This window comes from Hemitrygon akajei, chromosome 3 (genome assembly GCF_048418815.1).
Source record: "Hemitrygon akajei chromosome 3, sHemAka1.3, whole genome shotgun sequence".
Classification (NCBI taxonomy): domain Eukaryota; kingdom Metazoa; phylum Chordata; class Chondrichthyes; order Myliobatiformes; family Dasyatidae; genus Hemitrygon; species Hemitrygon akajei.
In genome coordinates this window covers 181,123,931-181,149,930 of record NC_133126.1, presented here as the reverse complement: position 1 = coordinate 181,149,930, position 26,000 = coordinate 181,123,931, and the positions used below count along the sequence as shown (strand labels likewise).

At 42.1% G+C, this 26,000-nt stretch overlaps 1 protein-coding gene across 3 annotated transcripts in view; it reads left to right on the top strand.

Annotated features, from left to right (window-relative positions):
• Nucleotides 1–26,000, top strand: part of LOC140725691 (sodium/hydrogen exchanger 9-like) — a 531,897-nt gene that overhangs the window by 15,088 nt on the left and 490,809 nt on the right. The gene's annotated exons all lie outside the window — the stretch shown is intronic.

Genomic DNA, 26,000 nt, shown 5'->3' with positions numbered 1-26,000 from the left:
ACCCAGCCACTTTCAGCTACTTTGTCAGTAGTGTTCCTGCAACATTAGCATATATGTTAATAATTGCATGTTTTTTTCCCATTTGCACTCCAACAAATGAAGCAGCCCATGTCTGCACAAAACAACTGCAGACAAAATTGTGTATTATCTAATAATTATCAAGTGCATTGTGAGTATACTATGTTGGCACAGGAACATGTAGTGAAACTTGCTGGCTGCCCCCAGCACCTCCTTATGTAGAGCTGGCTTTTTTAGAGATACAGTGTGAAATAGGCCCTCCTGGCCCTTCGAGCCCCACAGCCCAGCAATCACCAACAACCTCGATTTAACCCTAAATAATCATGGACAATTTACAATGACCAATTAACCCACCTGATAAGTTTTTGGGAAGTTGGGGGTGGGAACCAGAGGACCTGGTGAAAGTCCATGCATTCTGTGGGGTGTACGTACAGACACTCCTTACAGAGGATGCTGGGATTGAACTCTGAACTCCGATTACCATGTTACTGTTACGTTACCATGGCAGTTAAAACAAATGATGCCTTTCACTGCATGTTTAAATGGACATGTGATAAATAAATGAATGTGAATCTGAAGTTTCACCAAACTTCAACACTCAATGGCAGTCGTGCTCTCAAGTGACCCACCATCAATATGTAGAGATCACCACTGACCAGAGGGCGACGTGCACCAGCCTCAAAATACACCATGACTAGAGGAACAGGTCAGAAGCAGGGGTGGGAGTGTCCTGTTGCAAGTGAGTGACTTTCTGATATCTCCAGGATGTTACGCCATTGGGCACAAGGCATGAGTGTGATAGAAAGCTCCCTGCTTGCCCAGATAGGAGCAGTGCCAGTAACTCCCAAGAAGCTGAACACCATCCACGATGAAGTGGGCCACAATGATTAGTCCTCAGCCAACTACTCATTCCATCCACGACTGCTTGTGTTTCTGGCTCTTGGTTCCAATGACCAGCTGTGAGAATTTGTTGCCATTGCTGGCATCTCCAATGTGCAGCTGCTGTCACATGCATTGCGACTTGTGGTGGAAACTGTAGAGAGTTGTGGACACAACTCAGCATTTCACAGGAAACAGCCCTGCCTCCCTGAACTCTGTCTACACTTCTCATTGCCTCAGTACAGCAGCCCGCATAACTGAGGACCTCACCCACCTGGACATTCTCTTCCCCCCTCCCATCAGGTAGAAGATGCAAAAGACTGAAAGGCAGGCTCAAGTACAGATTCCGTCCTGCTGGTGTAAAACTGTTTAGCAATTCCTGCGTATGATAAGATGAACTCTTGACTTCACAATCTACTTTGCACCTTATTGTGTACCTGCACTGAACTTTCTCTGTAACACTAGCACTTTATTCTGCGTTCTGTTATTGTTTTACCTTGAACTACCTTTAATGTACTTTTGCAATGAATGGATGTGTACGAACAGTATGCAAGACAAGATTTTCACCACCTTAGTACTTGGTATAATAAAACAATTTACCAATTTACATCGTACTCATGGGCAATACAGCTCCCATCTGTACACACGAATATTCATTAACAGTGAGGAACACATTCTTTCCATGTGCATTGGATGCTCAAGTATCAGAGGACTTTGCTAATGGCTGGTTGCTAAGGACCATGAGTGCTCTGAATTCCTCCCACATCCCAAAGCCACACAGGTTAGTATTAATCGGCAATTCTAAATCATCCCTCATATCCAGATGAGTAGTAACATCTGGGGGGTATTGATGGGAATTTGGGAAGAAAGAAAGTAAGCTAAGATAGTGTTAGTGTAAAATCTATAGTTGGTGTGGATTCAGTGGGATGAAAGAAAGCTTCCTTGCAGTATTACTGTTTGACTCTGTAACTCTGCTTTCCGGTTTTCAGAGGTCACTCTGCTCCCTACTCCAAATATACATAGAAACATAGAAAATCTACAGCATATAACAGGCTCTTTGGCCCACAATGCTGTGCCAAACATGTGCTTATTTTAGAAATTACCTAGGGTTACCTATGGCCCTCTATTTTTCTAAGCTCCATGTATCTATCCAGGAGCCTCTTAAAAGACAACATTGTATCCGCCTCCACCACTGTTGCCAACAGCCCATTCCACGCAATCACCACTCTCTGCATTAAAAAAAAACTTACCCCTGACATCCCCTCTGTACCTGTTTCCAAGCACCTTAAAACTGTGTCCTCTTGTGCTAGCCATTTCAGCCCTGGGAAAAAACCTCTGACTGTCCACACAATCAATGCCTCTCATCATCTTATAAAAGTTAAGCAATACAACTGTGTCCTCAATATTACCAGCAGGTTATAGAGAGTCACAACAGTGGTGCTCAAAATGGGATTTTGCTGTCTGCACCACACTGGTAGTGATTTGCACTGTCCAACGTCCATATCTCGTTCTTTGCATGGCTCTGCTGTGCACTACATTGTTCGACTCTATTAGGAGCTTGGCTGTTGTCTGTTTTGAGGAAGCAAAGATGGAACCAGCTATCAAACTAACAGGAGAAGCCAGGAAGGAAAAGAAAGTACAGAGAATGGAAGGGACATGACACTGGAGTGAGATAAAGGTAAAGTGCAGGAGCAAGGCAGAAGGAGCTTATGCATGTGAGTGAGAGATGTGGTTTTGTGGGACCACACAGTTGTAGAGTCATTGCCTCTCAACGCCAGTGATCCGGATTCATTCCTGGCTTCGGATGCTGTCAGTGTGGAGTTTGGAAGTTCCCTCTGTGACTGCAAAATTGTGAAGACTCTCCTTCACCCATCTTGTCAACTCAGTATGGTTTGCAGCACTAATAATCAATATGTACAGTGTTGGACTTGAAAAGAGACCTCCCTAGCAACCTGCTGCTGGTATGGCCTACAGGTTGACCTGGGTGTCTCTGTGGCTGCTTTGAATAGAGGATGTCCCTCCTGCCAGTAATTTGAACCACAAGCTAACGTGAGAGACTTCCTCTATTTGAAAGGGAGCTTACTTCCTGCCCCCTGGAATCATTTGTAATCACAGAAACATAGGAAACCTATAGCACAATATAGGCCCTTTGGCCCACAAAGCTATGCCAAACATGTCCTTACCTTAGAAATTACCTAGGGTTACCCATAACCCTCTATTTTTCTGACCTTCATGTAGCTGTCCAGGGGTCTCTTAAAAGACCCTATTGTATCCACTTCCACTACCGTTGCCGGCTGCCCATTCCATACTCACCACTCTCTGCATAAAAAAACTTATCCTGACATCTTCTCTGTACCTACTACTGGTGAAATGTATTCAAGATAGATAGATAGATAGATAGATACTTTATTCATCCCCATGGGGAAATTCAACATTTTTTCCAATGTCCCATACACTTATTGTAGCAAAACTAATTACATACAATACTTAACTCAGTATAAATATGATATGCATCTAAAATCACCCTCTCAAAAAGCATTAATAAATAGCTTTTAAAAAGTTCTTAAATAGTTTACTAAAATACGTTGAATGGTAACTTAAGCTCAGTCCTAACCCCAGCACTTTAACATATCTTACCCCTGGCGGTTGAATTGTAAAGCCGAATGGCATTGGGGAGTAATGATCTCTTCATCCTGTCTGAGGAGCATTGCATCGATAGCAACCTGCATCTACTTGCATTTGGTCTCTACTAGATATTCCTCAGATAATCCAGAACCTGTATATTACTGTAGTCTGGGCAACATTCAGACTTGGGCTGATTCTGTCCCATGTCAGTAGCATGAAGTGACCATCGCTAGTACCTGAGTACCTTTTTATGTATCCATGAAGTTCAGTCCCATGAGCCCTCCATTCCCAAAAAACTGGATGCCACCATGAACAACTGAGCAGAAACTCGACTAATTAGCTGTGTAACTGCAAGTCCCATTGTTAAACACATTGGGACCAGTGTATTATTGCCATTAAAGTAGTAAAAAGAAAGCAATGCAAAATTTAGCGCTGCAGTTACAGAGAAACACGGACGACGTGCCAGCATAGATGGGTGGCACGTAGCGGTTAGTGTAACACATTACGGCACCAGGTTAGGGTTCAATTCACACTGCCATCTGTCGGAAGCTTGTACATTCTTCCTGTGAGTATGTGGATTTCCTCCGGGTGCTCGGGTTTCCTCCCACACTCCAAAGTCGCACCGGTTAGTAAGTTGCGGGCATGGTCTGTTGGTGCTAGGAGCATGGTGATGCTTGCTTGCTGCCCCCAGTGCATCCTCAGACTATATGGTGGTCGTTGAGGCAGATGATGCATTTCACTGTAAGTTTCAATTATTTTGATGTATACATGACACATAAAGCTAATCTTTAATCTTTAGAGAACGGGCAATGCATGTTGACAAATAAAATCCAAGGGCTACAATGGGCTAGATTGAGAAATCAAGAATTCATCTTTATTAAGCACGCAGTAGATGCTTTTTGGCTTTCCATGAAACCCAATGCATTCCTTGACACAACAGTGTACTTCAGCTTTCCTAATGGACCTACAGACACCTGCAATGTGTAGTGCTTGCAAAATGAAAAACAGTGACTTGCCAAGTGCTCTTTGGCTGTTTTCCCAAAATTTTGATCCCTTTCAGAGAGAGTGACAAGGGAGTCAGGTGCATGGCAACACCAGCACCTCCAATGCCCTTCTCCTCTTCTAGAGAGAATTGAAAACGTACTGCCATTTGACATTAGAACAATCACTGAGTGAAAATTGTGGGATTCTCTCTTCTGAGTGAAATTACCCAGAACTCATGTTAAATTCCCCCCCCCCCCACCACACCATTCCCCTCTGAGAGATGAAGTACAGATTAGCAATGAATGTCAGCTCTGTCAATGAGATTAGTGGCTCAAAAATGAATATGAAAAATAATTGCATTCAAAATTTTTTACACGATGGGTCTTCGGAGTAATTATATTAGCATATTCTTTGGTAACATCTACCAGAGAATCAGCACTTTGTTGTTGGCTGATTTCCTTTCCATAAGATGCTGACTTCCGCTTGCTAATTTAAAACGCTGGTGTTGCAAATCGTGTAGGAAATGGTAGGTAGGTAATCGCTCAATTAGCGTGGTAGTTTACTTTCACTGCAGACTCTTCCTTCAAGCACAAAACTTTTAGAATAGCTTCACATTGTTAATCTAACATGCCTGGACCTGTATTTTGATGTTTTGAATGTGCAGTTGTAAGTATCAGGTATTTTGTTGCATGGATGCCATGCTCCAATATAAAATGCTTGTAGTTTGCAGGAAGTTGGCAACACAATATGCAGTGCATTCATATGTTATGTCAGAGCTGACAGTGCACACCCATCAGCTTGGATGCAACTCTTAGCTGTCAGAGCACCAACTCTGGTTTAAAATGAATAACCATTTGTCGTTTATCACAGGAAAACAGATAGCTTGAAGCGAAACAAAACCGCACTGTTTATTATTGAAGTATTTGATAGGCTTCATTGGTAAACATATTACAGAACTAAAACGCTGAAGCTCATGATGTTGTGAACACAATATTCCTTGCAAGGTATTAAAAGAACTAAGTCTTTCATATAACTGGCTAGAAATCCTTGAGAGATATAAATTTATAGTAGTTTGTCACTTTCAATACATCTTGATTCCTAAATGTGCATTTGTGTGAAAAGAACATGTGCCAGTTGCATTTGTGAAAAGGCAGAGGAGGAAAACCAACCTAAAGTCTGGTTGTAATTTTATTTGTATTGCAAAGGGACCAAAGATTCGCCCAGCTGGTTGTCCTGTTGGGGTTTCCTACTCATTTAGGAATGCCATCTCTATTCAGATTCAGATTCAGTTTATTGTCATTTAGAAACCACAAATGCAATGCAGTTAAAAAATGAGACAACGTTCCCCCAGAATGATATCACAAAAGCATATGACAAAACAGACTACACTGGAAAGCCCACGTAATGTTTGGCAATCCCCAATCCAGAGTCCGGAGAGGCTGCTGCGTATTAATATCGTGCTACCGTCTAGCGCATTCCCCGTAAAGGAGCTCCAAAGCCACCAGACAAAAACAAGACCAAAAACTAAATCTACAAGACCTGCACAAAACCACATAATTACAACATATAGTTACAACAGTGCAAACAATAGCATAATTGATAAAAAACAGACTATGGGCACAGTAAAAATAGTCCAAGATGTTAAAGGACTGTAAGTTCAAAAGAAATCACCACAAGTTTCCACAAGTCCCCAGGGTCCCGACAGACTCGCCAGCCTACGCTGGCGACAGAAGGGAGTACCCCCGCTATGGACTTCCAAGACGCCGCCCGACTCAGCCTTGCAGACGCAGCACACACCGAAAGCGACCTGAGTCTGTCAAACCTCCGAACCGACGACCATCCCCTCCGGCACAGCTTCTCCGAGCACCATCCTCTGCCGAGCGTATTAAGATGGCCCCGCCAAAGGCCATCAGCAACGCGACCCCGAGGACTGGGGGCCTTTTCTTCTCAGCAGAGTCCCGGACCACACAGCAGCAGCAGCAACGAAGAAGGTCTTCCTGGAATTTCCCGATGTTCCTCCATGCTCCCACGTACGTTTTCAATCGATTATGATTGCGCACGGCACCCCACTTCACAAATAACAGATAATCAGTTCCGGAGTGGCCGCTGCAAGCTGTGTCGCGCCGCCATCTTGGATCATCTATGAAGTAACATGAAGAAATGAGTGAGGGCCAAATATCTTCATAGTCGTGATGGATGGCTCAAATCATACCCATACTAGAAAACCACTGTCCGACTGTACGGCAGTACTGAAACTGGAACAGACAAGCTGGCTGGTACCAGATGAGGTTGTTGAGGATGCTGTCCAAGTTGCATGCCATCTTGGACAATGTCTCCCATCCACTCCATAATGTACTGGTTAGGCACAGGAGTACATTCAGCCAGAGACTCATTCCACCGAGATGTAACACTGAGCGTCACAGGAAGTCATTCCTGCCTGTGGCCATCAAACTTTACAACTCCTCCCTCGGAGTGTCAGACACCCTGAGCCAATAGGCTGGTCTTGGACTTATTTCCACTTGGAATAACTTACTTATTATTATTTAATTATTTATGGTTTTATATCGCTATATTTCTACACTATTCTTGGTTGGTGCGACTGTAACGAAACCTAATTTCCCACGGGATCAATAAAGTATGTCTGTCTGTCTGTCTGTTTGTCCATAGGTTAGCATCATAGGGGTACAGTAGGAGACCAGGGCTTTGGCCCACCAAATCTGTGCTAACCATCAACCACCCATGTACTCTAATCCTACATTAATCCCATTTAAATGTTTCCCGCATTCCCACAAACCAGATTCTACCAATGCAAGAGATTCTGCAGGTGCTGGAAATCCAGAGAAACATACACAAAATGCGAATGGAACTCAACAGATCTGGCAGCATCTATGGAAAGGAATAAAGAATCGATGTTTTGTGTTGAGACCCTCTCTCGGGGCTCGAAAGGAAGGGGGTGGAAGCCAGAATAAGAATGTGGGGGATGGGGAAAGAGTACAAGCTGGAAGGTGATAAGTGAAGCCAAGAGAGTGGAATAGGGGAGGTGGGGGGCTGAAGTGAGAAGCTGGGTGCTGATAGGAGGAAAAGGGAAAGAGCTAAAGGAGGAAGAATCTGATAGGAGAGGAGAGTGGACCATTGGAGAAAGGGAAGGAGGAGGAGCACTATGTTAGACGGGTGAAAGGAAGAGATTCTACTGTGCACCCCCACACCAGAGACAACCTAGAGTGACCAATTAATCTACCGATCCACATGGCTCTGTAATGTGGGAGGAAACTGGAGCACTTGATGGAAACCCACATGGTCACAAGCCCCATGCTGACAACACTGGAGGTCAGGATTGAATCTGGGTACTTGGGAAGTAGCAGCTCTACAAGCTGCATTACTGTGATGCCTTCCCTCTCTCACCTCATGTTTGTTGTTTCTCTTCATATCTTCGGTAATTTCCCTTCTGTATTTGTTCCCCTTGCCCCTTTCTTTGTATCGTAGGACATGTCTAACTTTTTCCAGCTTGGATGAAAGTTCATCGACTCAAAATTCCAACATGGTATCTCCCTTTTCCCAAGGATGGTCCATGCAGTTAAGGTTGTAAAATCTTTGTCAGCACCTTTCTTCAGGGGTACTGGTGAGCGCTGATTTTTCATCGTCTATTGCCAGTGGATTCCCGTTATTGGATTATCGGTTAATTGGTACAGTTGCTCTTAAAGCACAAAAACTAGTTGAGAAAGTAGCTGGGATTCCCTTCATCTATTTGGGATGCTATACTGATTAATTGGACAGGAGACTTTTGCTGAATAGTTTCTAACAAGCACCAGTACCACTTATGTGGCACTTGACATGACACCATGCTTAGAATGAAGAGTTTTTAATAGTGTCAGTTGCATGTGTTGGTTTTCGAAAAGCAACGATTTTTGTCACTGATGTTTGGTGAGAAATCAGCAGTAAGATAATTCAGAACTACTTTGCTTACTGTAGTTTCAGGTATTCAGGCTTAGAGATGCCAGAGATGTTCAGGAGTGAAAATGAAATATTTCTCTATTTCAACAAGTTATGAATAATTTGAAAGTATCGACAACCATCTTGAATGTTACAATGAAAATGAAGATTTGGAGGATGCAATTGCCGAAAGTATTGTATGAAGGCAGTCCATTATCTGTAGTAGGTGTCCATGCTGATTTCGTTCATTTACAGATAATGGATGAAATTCCTCTGTTGATAACTATTAGGAACTAACACACAGTTGTAGTATCTAATTTGTTCTGTATTTCATGTAAATACATAATTTATTACTTAGTTAAGTCATAGTTTGTCTTTTTTATACTTCTTTAACTACTTCCATGAAACCAGCTAATTAGGGCAGCCACTTAATTGGACCAAAATGTACTGATCCAGATTTGTTTGAATTATCTGGAATCTACTGTATTTAACTTTTATTTAAACTGTTTCCTTAATGTGAAAGTATAATAGATCACCTGTATCTAGGAATTCTAACATTCACTCTTTTCTTCTACTCGTCACAGTTTTAATTAAATGGCTCTTGACTCCTAGTAAAGTTACATCATTTGATCTACTGTTAGTTAAAATCTCATTTTTCATCTTACCATTACATCACATTAGATTTTTTGATGACTAATCTTTCTCTCTCACTCTCTCTCTCCTCCCCTCCCCTCCCCCTCTCCTCCCCCTCTCCTCCCCTCCCCCTCTCTCCCCTCTCCCCTCACCTCCCCCACCCCTCCCCCTCTCCCCTCTCCCTCTCCCCCTCCCCCCTCAAAATGGGGGAAGAAATGCCACTTTGATTGTGGAATGATTGTTAGTGGCAGATGGGGTGTTTTGAATATTTCAGAAACTGCTGATCTCCTAGGATTTTGACACACAACAGTCTCTGCATCCAGTGAGTGGCGGTTCTGTGGAGGAACGTGCCTTGTAGCTGAGAGAGGTCAGAGTAGAATGGCCCGACTAGTTCAAGCTGACAGGAAGGTGCCAGTAACTCTAACAGCCATGTGTTACAACAGAGTTGTGAAGAAGAGCATCTCTGAACGCACAACATGTCAAACATAGAACATAGAAATTTACAGCATATAACAGGCCCTTCAGCCCACAACGTTGTGCCAACCATGTAACCTACACTAGAGACTGCCTAGAATTTCCCTAGTGCCTAAGTCCTCTCTTTTTTTAAGTTCCGTGTACCTTGAAGTGGATGGGTAACAGCAGCAGAAGACCATGAATGTACACTCAGTGGCCACTTTATTAGGTACAGGAGCTAACGAAGTGTATGTTTCATTATTACATTCATAATTTTGTAATGTTTACCATACTAAACCTTCAATATTTATTAGTGCCTGTTGTAGCACAGGGAATGCAGACTTCTATCTGAAGTTATGCTCAAATGATGTTATAGTCTAGTAAGTGCCATCCATAGACAGCAAGCATTATTGTCATGAAGTCTTTTAGCCACTCCCCTGACAAAACAAGGTGTTTGTTGTGAAAAGCTCCAAATATTTTGTCATAATGTGCATCTAATTGAAGTTGGCCTTCCTTGCCAATCAGCTGTTGGAGTCCATCGGAAAATCAGTTTGTCTCCCTCTGGGATGCAGGCCTGTAAATTTTGAGGAATGGAATAAAAGTCCTCCATCGGCTCATCTGAAGTTTCTGGAAGATGTCACCATTCACAAAATTTGCACTGTCTCTGCTAATTTCACTGGAAGGATAAATAAACTAGTGCCGTCTCTGAAAACAGCACGCTCAGCACTTAAATCCTAACTACATATAGATTGCTGCTCAGTACGGGCCAAGTAGATTACATCCCTGATGGCAGAGCCCTAGTGCAGACTCACTTCTCTGAGCTCTGTTACAAGAATAAATTGTAATGCAGACAGTGGGCAAAGCCTTCTTGGGAAAACTGACTCTTCATAATCCCTGGCCCACAATAGCTGAAATTGGAGAAACAGCATTCAGAATGGTATTGAGAACAATCATCCAGAGCCTCCAGAAGTCTGGGTGGAAGGGACATATCATATCAGAAATCACTCACCCATTCTCCTGAGTCTGTGGTTCCTACATTGGTCTTGTCAGCCATGCCAAAGCACACAAAACTGGAGTGGGAGCACATCATCCTTCATCCTGAGCACTCAGCCAAGAAGAAGCATAAGGAACCCCTGATGCCTCCTCCACTGTTTATTTCTGTTTACTCTTCTTAACAATTAAATCCAGACAGTCTGGTATCATCCTTCTGATTCACTTATGCACATTACCTATTCTGCTGTCTAATCTTTGTAAACCAGGCATATGCAGAGTTCCTGGTGAAGTCTAACCAGACTCTCCGTCAGTTTAAAATAATTTCTCTGTGATTTAACTCCAGTGGTTTATTGAATTGAATTGATTTTATTACTTACATTGCTCATATACATGAGGAGTAAAAATCTTTGCATTATGTTTCTGTCTAAATGTGCTATTTGTAGTAATTTATAATAAATATTATGTACAACAGGATGGTCAATATAACATAGAAATACAGTTGTGTCAGCAAGAGTTAATCAGTCTGATGGTCTGCTGGAGGAAGTTGTCCCAGAGTCTGTTGGTTCTGACTTTTATCTGCAGTACTGATTCCCAGATGGTAGCAGCTGGAACAGTTTGTGGTTGGGGTGACTCAGGTCCCCAATGATCCTTCGGGCCCTTTTTACACAACTGTCTTTGTAAACGTCCTGAATAATGGGAAGTTCACATCTACAGATGCACTGGGCTGTCCACACCACTCTCTGCAGAGTCCTACGATTGAGGAAAGTACAGTTCCCATACCAGGCAGTGACACAGCCAGTCATATGCTCTCAATTGTGCCCCTATAGAAAGTTCCTATGACTTGGGGGCCCATACCAAACTTCTTCAACCGTCTGAGGTGAAAGAGGTGCTGTTGTGCTTTCTTCACCCCACAGCCGATATGTACCAACCACGTGAGATTTAATTGCACTTTGAATGGCTTGTCCACCATTAAGGATGCCCACCGCCCAATTCTCATTGCTACCATCACAAAGGAGGTTCAGGAGCCGAAAAGCATACTCTTAATGATTCAGGAACAGCTTCTTTCCCTCTGCCATCAGATTTCTGAATGGACATTGAACACATGAACACTACTTCACTACTTTTATTATTCATCTTTTTGCACTACTTATTTAATTTAACTATTTGGTATACATGTACCTACTGTAATTCCCAGTTTTTCCCTGTATTATCTTGTATTGTAATGCTGTTAACAAATTTAACGCTATATGCCAGTGGTCTATGGTTTGTGGCCTTGTAGCCTGCCTCAACTTTCAATAATGTAGGCCTCTGTTGTTGTTGCTCCTCCTCTTCATCCTTGATTTTGTGGCCAAGATACGGAAGTAGATCGCCAGACTTTTCTTCCGCGCTGATACTGCTGCTGTCCAGGTTGGGACCCGGCCGGATTCAAACTCAGAACCATCTGGTCTTGGAAGGACAATCCTGATGCCACTACACCACCAGCCGGCCCTTTGATTACCCTTTCCAAAATGCACCCACACACACCAGCTTGCCCAGAGAATCATTAGTGTATTTTAATATCTTCTTGCACCTGCTGCAGCTGTTTGTCTTCTACAAATATTCGTATCAATAAGGGGAAGATTGCTCATTTCTGCCTAAGGTATTCTCTTTTGGAGTAGGTCATTGCTTCAGCAATGATGACAACAGTAAAGTAAATAATTAAATGAGGAGTGACACAGTGCTTTGTTCATTGCCTTCTCACAGGCTATAAATTACCTTCACGTTCACTGAACTGTGTGGCCCTGACTTTAATTTTGCCTTCAGTGCTTCCTGTTGAAATAAGTGTCTGGGCTTTGTTCTACAGCCAAAACTGGGTAAGACTTTCTGGTCACCTAGTTTTTGAGGATTAGTTAAACTGAATGAAACTGTTGCCTTGGTCGGAACTGAGAGCAGAAACACCACTATTGATCCCCTGCAGTATTCATTCAAAGCGTTGGGGAATGAATTACAGGTGTAATGTGATTCCACTCAATACCCTGTGGAGGAAGTCATACTTTTAAAAGAAATAGAGACTGCATGTAGTGCTGATGCTATCGAATTTCTGGTCTTAGTAACGGAACAATATACCTAAATAAACTTGAAAATAGCAGATCCATCAATATCCAACTGGGGGATATGCATCCAATTTAGAAATGTATGACATTGTTTCATTGTTGCTGGTTCTGTGTGCTGGACACCCAGCACCATACCCCTCTAACCCTTTACCCAGCAGTGCTGGAGATGCCTTTCACCAGGAGGGCTTTCTTGAACCAAGATGACAGCTCTCTGCCGCCTCCTTTAGGACCCTCATGGAGGGTTAGTATATAATATGCAGATCTTGGAAGGTGAATACTTGCAGGAAATGATTCATATCAAGAATTACATCTTTCTCACGTTTCGGTTGCATGTTGCATTAGGTATTCTCCTTTCCTCAGTGGTAACCCTCTATTCCTTTTAATCAGAAGAAGAGAATCAAACTCTGGAGGGGAAAAACCATCACTATCATGAAGGATCACAACCACCCTGCTCATGGACTGTTTGTCCGACTCACTAGCGAGAGGTGGTGAACTGCTGCCTGCTGGTTCTTGCAGAAACGTGGGCCCTGGACAACATCGCATGCACGCTCAATCTTCAGGCCACTGCACTCAGGGACTTGGGCCATATATTTTTTGTGACTGTACGTTTTCCTGAAATCTTTGTTATATGTAGTTTACACGATATGTGCTGTGTGTGACTATTGGTACTGTGTTTTGCACCTTGGCCCCAGAGGAATATTGTTTCATTTAGCTGTATTCATGAGTATGGTTTAATGACAATTAAACCTGAACTTGACAATTGCTTGCTCACTGTGTTTTGTAGGATTGCTCTTATATTTACTTTTAATGTTTAATGTGTGTTTTTTATGTTGCATCGGATCCTAGTAACAATAATTTTCTTTTCAGTCGCGTACTGAAGAATGACAATAAACATTCTTGAATCTGGAATGCAGTGTGTTAAATAAAGAGCTTTGCTGAAACACAAATGTTGAAACAAAAACTATTTTATTGTTTTCAGAAGGAATTGTAGGAATAGAATTCCAGAAGCTGTTAGCTTCTTGTCAGAGAATATTGATTCTCTCTCAAATGTTGTAATGAGGGAACGATTCACACAGAGGTGTTTTTCTTTGGTATATTGCTTAGCTTTTTCCATCCACCATGTGAGAGAATTGATGTATTCGTTTTATTATTGTCACGTGTACAGAGGTGCAGTGAGAAACTTTGTTTTGCATGCCATCCACATGGATCATTTCATTACATCAGTGCAGTGAGGTAGTACAAAGGAAAGCAATAACAGAATGCAGGATAACGTGTTAGTTACAGAGCAAGTGCAATGCAGGCAGACTATAAAGTGGATGGTGAGGTCAAGAGTGTATCTTGTACTAGGGAGCCGTTTAATAGTCTTATAATAGTGGGATAGAAGCTCCCCTAAAGCCTACTAGTACGTGCTTTCAGGTATGACAATGGGATAGAAGCTGAACTCGAGCCTGGTAGTATGTATTTTCAGCTTTTTTTAAATCTTCTGCCTAATGCAGGGTTTCCAACCTTTTTTATGCCATGGAGCCTTACCATTAACTGAGGGATCCAAGGAACTCAGTTTGGGAATCCCTGGTCTAATGGGAGGAGGGAGAAGAGAGAAACACTCTGCAACACATCAAGGACGTGCCAGTAACTTACATTTGATCGCTTACTAGAGGCCTGCTAAATACACAGGTCTTACATAAGTTTGCATTTACTCTTGTTCCGAAGTGAATAATGATTATTGGGGAAGGAGATGGAGTGTGAGCCTCTACCTAAAATAGGGCAGGAAGTTCTCCCTGGGTCCGAGACAACATTTATACATCAGACAGTTCAGCAATACTACTTAATCTGCTGGTTTATCTTGTTTCCTAGATGTGATCTGCACGTTACAAAATAACTGATTGCTGTTGAGATATCTTTGTAGGTGAAAGGTACCAAACAAAAAGTAGCAGGTGCAGCTTACATCTTACAAAAAGTGTGTATCTTACATATAATAAAAGAGCAGAAAACTTGCCAGTAAAAGTTCCTGGGGTGGTGGAGTGATTGGCATTGATGTTTTGAGTCATCTAGCCTGGAGCTCATGGAATACTGGAGCCTGTGAGCTGCGCGGGAGCCATGAGTGTTAATGGTCTTGGTGATGGAGCAGTGCAGTTCCCTCAGGAACTGAAATGTAAGACTGCCTGCGGCCAGAAAGGCAGGCTGGTACCCAGCGTTGTGCAGCTGTAAATCAGTATTTTTTTTGGAATTGCTGTCTGGCATGAGATAAGATTGGCAGCAGTAGGTTAGATCTGGTGTCTCAGGGAGCCACCTTGTACACTGGGGCTTTTTTTCAGTCGGGGACTCAGTATTGGCCGACTCAAGTCCATTGGGAATGCTTCAGTTCCTATTGGTTTTTGCTCATTCGTGAAACTGAGCTAATCAACCTTATACAGTAAAACTTTGATAATCCAGCAGGCCTGGACCGTAAGAGTGTTAACATAGAAACATAGATATCCTGCAGCACAGTACAGGCCCTTCGGCCCACAAAGTTGTGCCGAACGCGTCCCTACCTTAGAAATTACTAGGCTTACCTATAGCCCTCTATTTTTCTAAGCCCCATGTACCTATCCAAAAGTCTCTTAAAAGACCCTATCGCATCCGCCTCCACCACTGTTGCCGGCAGCCCATTCCACGCACTCACCACTCTCTGCGTAAAAAAACTTACCCCTGACATCTCCTCTGTACCTACTTCCCAGCACCTTAAACCTGTGTCCTCTTGTGGCAACCATTTCACCCCCGGGAAAAAGCCTCCAACTATCCACACGATCAATGCCTCTCTTCGTCTTATACACCTCTGTCAGGTCACCTCTCATCCTCCATCACTCCAAGGAGAAAAGGCCGAGTTCACTCAACCTATTCTCATAAGACATGCTTCCCAATCCAGGCAACATCCTTGTAAATCTCCTCTGCACCCTTTCTATGGCTTCCACATCCTTCCTGTAATGAGGCGACCAGAACTGAGCACAGTACTCCAAGTGGGGTCTGACCAGGGTCCTATATAGCTGCAACATTACCTCTCGGCTCCTAAATTCAATTCCACAATTGATGAAGGCCAAGACACCATACGCTGCCTTAACCACAGAGTCAACCTGCGCAACTGCTTTGGGCATCCTATGGACTCGGACCTCAAGATCCCTCTAATCCTCCACACTGCCAAGAGTCTTGCCATTAACACTATATTCTGCCATCATATTTGACCTACCAAAATGAACCACCTCACACTTGTCTGGGTTGAACTCCATCTGCCACTTCTCAGTCCAGTTTTGCACCGAATCAATGTCCCGCTGTAACCTCTGACAGCCCTCCTCACTATACACAACACCTCCAACCTTTGTGTCATTAGCAAACTTACTAACCCATCCCTCCACTTCCTCATCCAGGTCATTTGTAAAAATCACTAAGAGTAAGGGTCCCAGAACAGTGTTGTACAAGTAGGTTTTCCAGTCTATTTGATGTTACTCCTATTATATCCAAAACACAATGATATTTAATGTTTTTTTCCACATTATACAGCAATGTAATTTTTTTCGTAGAACTCTGCTTTGAAAGGGAGTGGGTACTTTGCTGGCAACTTGGACTCCAGCTGTAGCTGCCAACCTCCCCACATACCTGATGTTTGGAATGAACCTTCAAGCCCAACTCCAGCTACACACCTGGTGTATGTGTACATGCACAGAGTCCAGACTGAGGATTCAGGCACGTTTTGGTCCCTGGCTCTGATCATGTACTCTACTTGGACTCTGGAGTCCCAGCACATATTCCAGATTAATGGGTGGACCCATTGCAAGTAATCAGGATTTGTGAACAATCCGATGCTGGATTACTGAGTTTAAAATTGTTCACTCCGCTTAATGTTGTATTTGTCTAATCTCGTATCTTCTGTAACCAAGTTCAAATGATACTTTCTTAGATTGTGATTTGGTATTGGAATGAGAAGCACTACTAGAATCGATAGTTCACACGCTGATATTTCTCTTGATTAGACTCTCGGGTACTGAAGGTAAACCACACTATAAAAACCTATGTAAACTACCCTTGGAATACTGTGTTCAGTTCTGGTTACCTCATTATAGGAAGGATGGGGAAGCTTTAGAGAGGATGTAGAAGAGATTTACCAAGGCACTGCCTGGATCAGAGAACAGGTCCTGTGAGGGTTGGTTGAGCGAGCTAGGGCTTGTTTTGGAGCCGAGGAAGATGGATTGTGGCTTGATAGAGGTGTACACGATAACAGGGGCTATAGATTGAGTGGATAGCAAGAGACTTTTACCCAGGGCTGGATTGGCTAGTACGAGGGGGCATCATTTTTAAGGTAATTAGAGAAAATTATAGTGGGGAAGGGAAACGTCAGAGGTAAGTTTTGTACATAGTGAGTGGTGAGTATGTGAAATGCCCTGCTTCAGGTGATGGTAGAGTTAGACACATTAGAGACATTTAAGAAGCTCTTGCATGGGCACCTGGATGAAGGAAAAATGGAGGGCTATATAGGAGGGAAGGGTTAGATTGATCTTAAAGTAGTTTGAAAGGTCAGCACGTCATGGGCGGAAGAGCCTGCTGTGTGCTGGGATATTCTATCTTCTATATACCTCATCACAGCCCCCGGGGTGTACTGAATGCTTGATTTTAATCTTGGTGCTCATGAGTTAGATGGGCCTTACTCATGGTTGCCCGTGATATTGGCAGCCTGTGGAATTTTATAATTAAGCCAGCTCTTGTCTCAGTACTCGTTCTACTGGCACAGATGTCTAGATAATTATTATTAGTGGATATTGAGCCTGATGGTTTATTCCTTCTGCTTATGAACCATGTTTATTGGAGGCTAATTGGGGATGTCTTTTGGCTGCGATTAGCTTGCCAAGCATGGGTGCTTGCCGCCATTCTTCTGTGCAGTCCAGTATCTCACAGAGTTATCAGAGTCAATGGTTAGAAATACTCTTGGTTATGGTGACTGCCCTGTCTGCTGGCAATACATTGTTGGATGTGTTTCACTCATATGGCACTGATCTCCCGAAACAGTTCCTCTCTTGGTATTTTTGCCAGACCACTTGTTCTACCACATTGAACATATGTTGCTCATTCTTTTTCTGCAGTAGCTGGAAGTACAACCTTTCCACTCATACCAAGAATCAAAATATCTGCAGATGATGCAAGTTTGAAATAAAAACAGGATATGCTGGAAAAAACTCAGCAGAGCAGGCAGTATCTCAGCACTATCGGTGTTTGAGTCTGCCACCCTTCGTCCGAACAAGAAATGTCCGGTCCTGACAAAGGTCATCCATCTGAAACTGTTTTTCTTGCACGGATGCTGACTGCTGAGCATTTCCCACACTTCCTGCTTGCGTTGGCACAATATTGAGACATGCTGATATAAGAGAAAGAGTGGTAAAATCAGAATGGATGGGGGTAGAATCGTGGGGATGCATATTTATGTGAAAGTCTATGGGGAGGCTTAACTGAGATGTGTAACATGATGAGATGGGCACAGCTAATAGGAATAATTAGCAGGTAGGTAATTACTAGGCAAGTGTAGATTCTGTATAAGATAAAAGAATTGGGAGCAGGGATTTCTTAAAAAATAAGATTGCTGAAGAGCTGGAAGGTTCTGCTTGTAAGGTTGAGTGGCTGAGGTAGAACACTTAAAGGTAGAGTTTATTGTCTTACACACTAGTACATGCATTTTATGTGAACAGCAAATGCGGGATTAATTTTTCCTTAACTCCTTTTTCAGGAGACATGGAAAAGACAGGCTGAATGACACGCTAGGGGTTTATAAACTTATATGATTATGTTAGCCCCTGGCATGAACTGTAACTCAATGTCAACAGTTGAGCATTTGGACATATAGTGCTCTTTGCAGGCATCTCGCTTGCTTCTGTTTATTAAGTCAACACTTCCTGTCTTTATCTTTGATTTGTAGCTGTATATCTAGGCATGCAGCTGATTTGGTATGATTGCAGCCCTCAAAGATCTAATCATATACGTTATAACTGCAAATCCGGTAGCATTTAGCAAGCAACTTTAGGGTCCTAAATAAAGAATTCTCAATTTGCTCCCCTTGTGATATTAAACAATCCCTTCCCAAATCCAGTAATCAAATGACTGTAAGACCATAAGATATCGGAGCAGAATTAAGCTATTCTGCCCCTTGAGTCTGCTCCGCCATTCAATCATGGCTGATTTATTATCCCTCTCAAACCCATTCTTGTGCCTTCTCCCCATAATTCTTGACGCTGTTACTAATTAAGAAGCTATCAAACTCCGTTTTAAATATTTCCAATGAGTATTTGAACTCCACATCTGTCTATGGCAATGAATTCCACAGATTCATCACCCTCTGGATAATGAAATTCCTTCTCATCATCTCCGTTCTAAGGGATGCCCTTCTATTCTGAGGTGTGCCCCTCCACCAACCCCCCCGACACACAATAGGAAACATTCTCTTCACATCCACTCTATGCTGGCTTTTTAATATCCGATAGGTTTCAGAGAGATGCCCCCACTCCCTCTGCCTCAATCTTCCGTACTCCAGTGAGTACAGGCTCAGAGCCATCAAACACTTCTCTTACGTTCACCCTTTCATTCCTGGAATCATTCTTGTGAATCTCCTCTGCACCCTCTCCAATGCCAGCACATCCTTCCTTAGGTAAGGGGCCCAGAATTGCTCACAATACTCTAAATGTGGTCTGACCAATGCCTTATAAATCCTGAGCAATGCCTTATAAAGGCTTAATAAATAGACTTATGAAATTTCAGTAGGAATGTTCTTAAGTAGATCATAATTATAACGGCAAAGTTCCTCCAACTTTTTCCACAGTTTGATTATGGTCTCTCATGTCAAATTTTGTCATCTCTTTAGCTGTTATAGCTGGCTTGTGATTTTGTTATCAAGTGACCAACTTATAGATTAAGAGTTCCATTCCCCACAAGCTAAATGATGAAGCTGGGCAGAGCAAGTCTGGTTATTTGTAAACTGGAAGGAGAAGGTAATGAGTTACATAGTGCAAAGATGAAATTGCCACTGCTGGCTGTGTTATGGTGAGCATTTGATTCAAGGTCATTAACTCCATCAAGTCAAGTTTATTGTCATTTAACTATAGACATGAATATAACATATAGAAACATAGAAAACCTACAGCACAATACAGGCCTTTCGGCCCACAAAGCTGTGCGGAATTTGTCCTTACCTGAGAAATTACCTAGGGTTACCCATAGCCCTCTATTTTTCTAAGCTCCATATACCTGTCCAGAAGTCTCTTAAGAGAGCCTATCGTACCCATCTCCACCACTGTCATCAGCAGCCCATTCCATGCACTCACCACTCTCTGTGTAAAAAACTTACCCCTGACATCTCTGTACCTACTCCAAGCACCTGAAAACTGTGCCCTCTCGTGCTAGCTGTTTCAGCCTTGGGAAAAAGCCTCTGACTATCCACACAATCAATGCCTGTCATCATCTTATACACCTCTATCAGGTCACCTCTCATCCTCCTTCGCTCCAAGGAAAAAAGGCCGAGTTCACTCAGCCTATTCTCATAAGACATGCTCCCGAATCCAGGCGACATCCTTGTGAATCTCCTCTGAGCCCTTTCTATGGTTTTACATCCTTCCTATAGTGAGGCAACCAGAACTGAGCACAGTACCCCAGGTGGGGTCTGACTAGGGTCCTATATAGCTGCAACATTACCTCTAGGCTCCTAAACTCAATCCTACGATTGATGAAGCCAATGCACTGTATGCTTTCTTAACCACAATGGCAACCTGTGCAGCAGCTTTGAGTGTCCTATGGATTTGGACCCCAAGATCCCTCTGATCCTCCACACTGCCAAGAGTCTTACCATTAATACTATATTCTGTCATCATATTTGACCTACCAAAATGAACCACTTCACACTTATTTGGGTTGAACTCCATCTGCCACTTCTCAGCCCAGTTTTGCATCCTATCAATGTCCTGCTGTAACCTCGATAACAGCCTTCCACATTATCCACAACACCCATCAGCAAACTCACTCGCCCATCCCTCCACTTCTTCATCCAGGTCATTTATAAAAATCACAAAGAGTGGGGATCCTAGAACAGATCCCTGAGGCACACCACTGGTCACCGACCTCCATGCAGAATATGACACGTCTGCAGCCACTCTTTGCGTTCTGTGGGCAAGCCATTTTTGGATCCACAAAGCAAGGTCCCCTTGGATCCCATGCCTCCTTACTTTCTCAATAATCCTTGCATGGAGTACCTTGTCAAATGCCTTGCTGAAATTTTATATATAAACATATAATGTATATACAAACAAAATAATGTTTCTCCAAACCAGGGTGTAAAGCACAGTAGTATACCTAAGACACAATAACTTATGAAGGCACGGATAAAATATATAGATGAACCACACATAAATAACAATCTAAGTTGCATAAATTAAACATTGTATGGTGTGGGACTAATTGACTGGTGACTCTTCAAATATGATGCAGCAGGGAGTTCAGGAGCCTAACAGCCTGGGGGAAGAAACTGTTTCCCATCCTGACTGTTCGTATTTTTGTGCATCGGTAGAAAGTCAAAGAGGATGCTGGATAGATGGGTGGGATCCTTAATAATACTAAAGGCCCTGTGTACACAGCGCTCCTGCTATAAATGTTTGTTATTTTTATGGCGCAAATAAATGGAAACATGAACTGATATTGGCAGTAGCACCACAGCATTCTCAATGACATGTTATCTTTAAGGAAGCAAAAAATTCAGGTAAAACATTAAGATGAACAATGGAGAAAAGAAATTGGAGAAAGTTGTGATTGAAAGAGAGCAGAATAGAAGATGCAGATTCAGATGAGTTTATTGTCATATACACCAGGGTCCATGAAATTCCCAGCTGTCGTTCCTCAGTATGCATACCAGAAATTCCAGCTGCTGTTGCCCAGTTGACGGTATCAGCTCTCTTTTTATTCCAACTTTTTACAACACTTCCTTATTTGTTATTCTGTCCTTCCATATTTTCATCATTCTTCTCAGAAAACACATTACTGCAGCTTCGAGTCTTCCCTCACTTTGCTTTGATATTGTCCAACATTCGCTTCCATATGTTAGTGTGGAATGAGCGTAGCCCTGCAACACTCTGAGTTTTGTACCCATAGAGATGATGTTATTCTACAGTATCTTGGTCAATATCTCGAACATGCATTTAGCAATCCCAATCCTTCTTCTAGTTTCAACATCAGCCCTACCATCAAAGGTTACTGTGCTCCCTAATAATAAGCAGAATGTGTGGTAATAATAAATACAACAGCAACGGGTTCTTAAACAATGGAATGGTAGAAGGCCTAAGGGTGCAAACTGTAGCGCATAAAGAAATGCTAACAGAACAGATACAATTAAGAGTTCAAGAACATGGCAGCTGCTCCAGGAAAGGGATCTGAAAAGTTGATCGGTTCAGAAGACTGATAGCGGTGGGGAAGAAGCTGTTCTCGAGAATGGTTGTTTGGGGTTTCAGACTCCTGTATCTTCTCCAAGAGGGTAAAAGAGAGAAAAGGGAATGACTAGGATGACAGGCTTCCTTGATGATACGGTTAACCTTCCTGATGCAGTGCACTGTGAAGATGGACTGGACGGGAGGATATGATGAGCCTGTGATGGACTGGGAAGTGATTGCTGTTCCCTGATGATCCAGATCAAATCAGTTGCTATTCCAGGCTGAAATGCAACCCGTCACCACACTTACAATAGTGCATCTGTCAAAGTTCGAGAAAGTCCTTGTGGATGACCTGATCTTCTCAGGCACTTAAGAAAATGCATACACTGAAGTGCCTTCTTTCCTTCTGTGGAGATAAAAACTCGGTCTATTCTTTACATGATGGTCTCTTTATCGGGGGAAATGTATGTGAGTTGAAAGAGCAAGAAACAGAGAAAAGTAAGAGAAAGATAATGAGTATTTGGTATTGTACACAGCAATTTTCATTCCATCCCTCCTTACATCTTCACCTATTTAAGTAATTCCAATGCTGTCCATCACCTTGAGGAAAAAGATCCTATCAGCGAATTTTGATATGTCACCTGAATTTAGTGCTATTACTTTCCAACATGTAATACAATTTTAGATCTTAAATTTGCAAATCACATTAAATAGAAATTTCACTTTACAGGACTTGCTTTCCTTTCTCCCTCCCTCGCTCTCAATTACACACTGACATCTGTCCTGTGTGGTTAAAGCAGTAATTTTGATTTGCTGTGATGCTTTTTAGTCAGGTTGACCGCACTATAATTAATGTCAAACAGACTGTTAGAAAATAGCTAATTTCTAAGTGAACTAAAATCTCCCATATATTATATAATTGACGTTACAATTCATTTCACGCTTCCTGCTTGGCTGGAGATGCAATACATAATGCTCTGAACAGAATCAGTAGAAGCTGTAATTCAATTCAGTAAGAGGAATCAATGATGAACTCGGAAACTGACCATAGGTATAAGCAGTATCCAGGCACCAAAGAGGGGAAAGGATAAAAAAGAACTCAGAAATTTAAATAAACAATTCAGTTGAAACATAAAGTGTACACTGTGGATGCTGCTATTTTATACAAAGCAGGTAAGGCAGCCCCTGGAGAGGGAGAATAACAAAATTAATGTTTTGAATTGGGAGCTGATACCAATATGTTTTTTTTAAAGTGGAGGGTACTGCTTGTACCGTTTTGTAAATGTTTGTGTTTCCTTGGGTAAAGATTTCCATGCCCAACTGAGAAACTGTTCTGTTGAATAGTTTACTGTTAATAGGCCATTGCACCTTTGTTTTCTAGATCTCCTCCTTCACTCTCTCCCATCTCTGACCTGCCTGTTACCCACTTCCTTTCCTGTGTTTAGAACCTTGCTTCAGCGCAGATGAAGTGGAGTTAAGTTTGTGTCGTCCCCTGTCTTTTGGAATCCAATCTTGTGAGATCAGCCTAATCAGTACAACTAGAATCGAAATGTTGACCACGTGAAGCTGTATGTGTGTGTCTTGTCCATGCTTCCAACAATCCCTTCTGAAAGTTCAAGATTAATTTTGCTTAGGTTAAGTCTTGTCCAGAGTATTGCTGCAGTGGTTTGCAAGGGCTCCTCAAATTGCTCCCTTTTTTTTAATGAAAAACAGATGGCATAAATTTTATGAAATGTAGTACAATTACAAAGAAATTCACGGGAATTCTGTCTTAAATGAAAACAGAAAATACTGGAAATAATTAGTCAACCAACAAAATTTGTTTTATTTTAGATGTCTGACATCTGCATCTTTTTTGCTCATTTCTTAAATGTTAGAGTTGTTTTAACTTGGGTTACTTCGAAGCATGCTCATTTTGATCAAAAACACATTTCTAGCTGTATTCATGTAACTATCGCCAATTCCCACTTTTACTAGATCAAAAAAAGCTTTTTTTTTTAAAGTTAAAGGGAAAAGGAAACTTGTGTTCTATTACATAGCTTCACCGAGCTGGTAAGGACCTGATGTTCTGAATGGTCTCCTGTGTTATAGTAACCACTTGTGTGCCATATGTTTCCTCTATGAAGGTTCTAATCCAAGTAATTCCAGTATTTTACATTTCAATTAAATTCAAATTTCCTGTGATTGAATTTTTAATTGGGTATTTTCTTTCTTTATGAAGCAATTCCGAAAATAGCTCAACATTATTAAATGATATCTGCTGATGTTTCTTTATCAGGACTGTAGATTCCATCCCTTTCATAGTGGTATTCTGCTGGTGACGTTTCTCTCTGCTGTTCTGCTGCAATTAATCCTTAAAAGCATAGTGGCTCTTACTCAAATGAGCAGTACGTTTCAACTGTGAAATTTCCTTTGAAATATGGGTTAATTTTAAGAAGACAGATTCCAGTTCTATCATAACTAATATGTGAATGAACCTATTATCCACCTATCGTTGAGAAAAATATATCTGTTCAACACTATTTTTTGAACCTGCTGCTTGCACTTGAATCATTGGATTCTGCTTTCCTTGCATATGGAGAACCAGGTGAATGCAGCTTATCCAGGAGGACATTGTGATGTCTTCACATTTAACATTAGTTGTTTACCATCCAATTCGGTCTCCCTTCAGCAGTGCTTAATCTTCTGCAGGGTCTCAGAGCGTCGAGCAGCATCGGTGAGGAGGAAAGAGCGCTTCAACCCAAAATGTTGATTGTCCTACCCCATCGCCACCAGATGCTGCTCGATCTGCAGAGTTCCTCCAGTAGATTGTGTGTTGCTCGAGGTTCCAGCATCTGCCCTCTCTTAGGTCTTTGTCTAACTACAAACTGGGGTTACAGCATGGAGGGACATGGAAAAATAATGGATTCCAAAGGTTCACTTATTATCAAAGTAGGTATGCACTACACAGCTCTGAGATTTGTCTTCTCCTGATAGCCATGAGACAAAGAAAACCATAAAAGTCATTCACAGAAAAACATCAAAACCCCTGCACAAAAAAACTTACAAATCGCGCAGTAGTAGCATGACTTCAACTCCCTCCCCCCCCCCCCCCCCCCCACCACGCGGAGAAACAAATCAGGCGAACTGCAAGAACATCAAACCCCAACCTCCCCCCCGCCCAAATTAGATCACCCAGATGCTTCCTTGATGCTTTAATCACTGAATGGAGTTGATCATGGGCTTGTGCCCCCCCTCAAGATTTGCCCAGAGGCCCGTGCTGATCTCCTGGAATGTTCTCAGAGACAGCAGAGCACCAGATCACTCAGCTGATCTCCAAACTTTGAATCACAGGCTCTAACAGTTCCAGAAACCTACTTAAGATGAAGAGAGGGTATATAAGGGGTGAAATAAACAGTGTTGTGGGCCATCTGGAAGATGGCGCCTGATGAATCATATTCACTGGTGCCATCTTGACCAGTTATGTAACTGCAGTGGCAATTCTGAAGTCAGCCCCAACAATTGGGAGACTTGGTTTCAAATATTGTCAGTATAGCAGGTGAATTTAATTCAGTGAGATATATAAAGTTCTAATTCATTACTAATGGATATATAAGTATTGTAAAAGCTGAAGTATTTTTGGAATTTATGTTCTTGCCCATTATGGACCATTGAATTCTGAACTGGCAGCAATTTTTTTTGACCAATTGGTGCAATAACATTTGGGGATGGACAGTAGATGCCATCTTTGTCACTAAGTCTACGAATGAATATAAAACAAACAGCAGTCTGAAATATCATGTCTATTCAGGTGATTTTCTAGCTTTGAGATTTGACAGATTAAACAGTGCCAGGTTTATGATGAATTACTGTAAATGCTGGCATTGATTGGGAATATTAAAAGGAGGGTGAGAATTGATTGGAATTTTTCCAAGTGATAATTTAGAAGCTAAGAGAATTGAAGAGGCTCCACTGAAATTATGTTGAATAA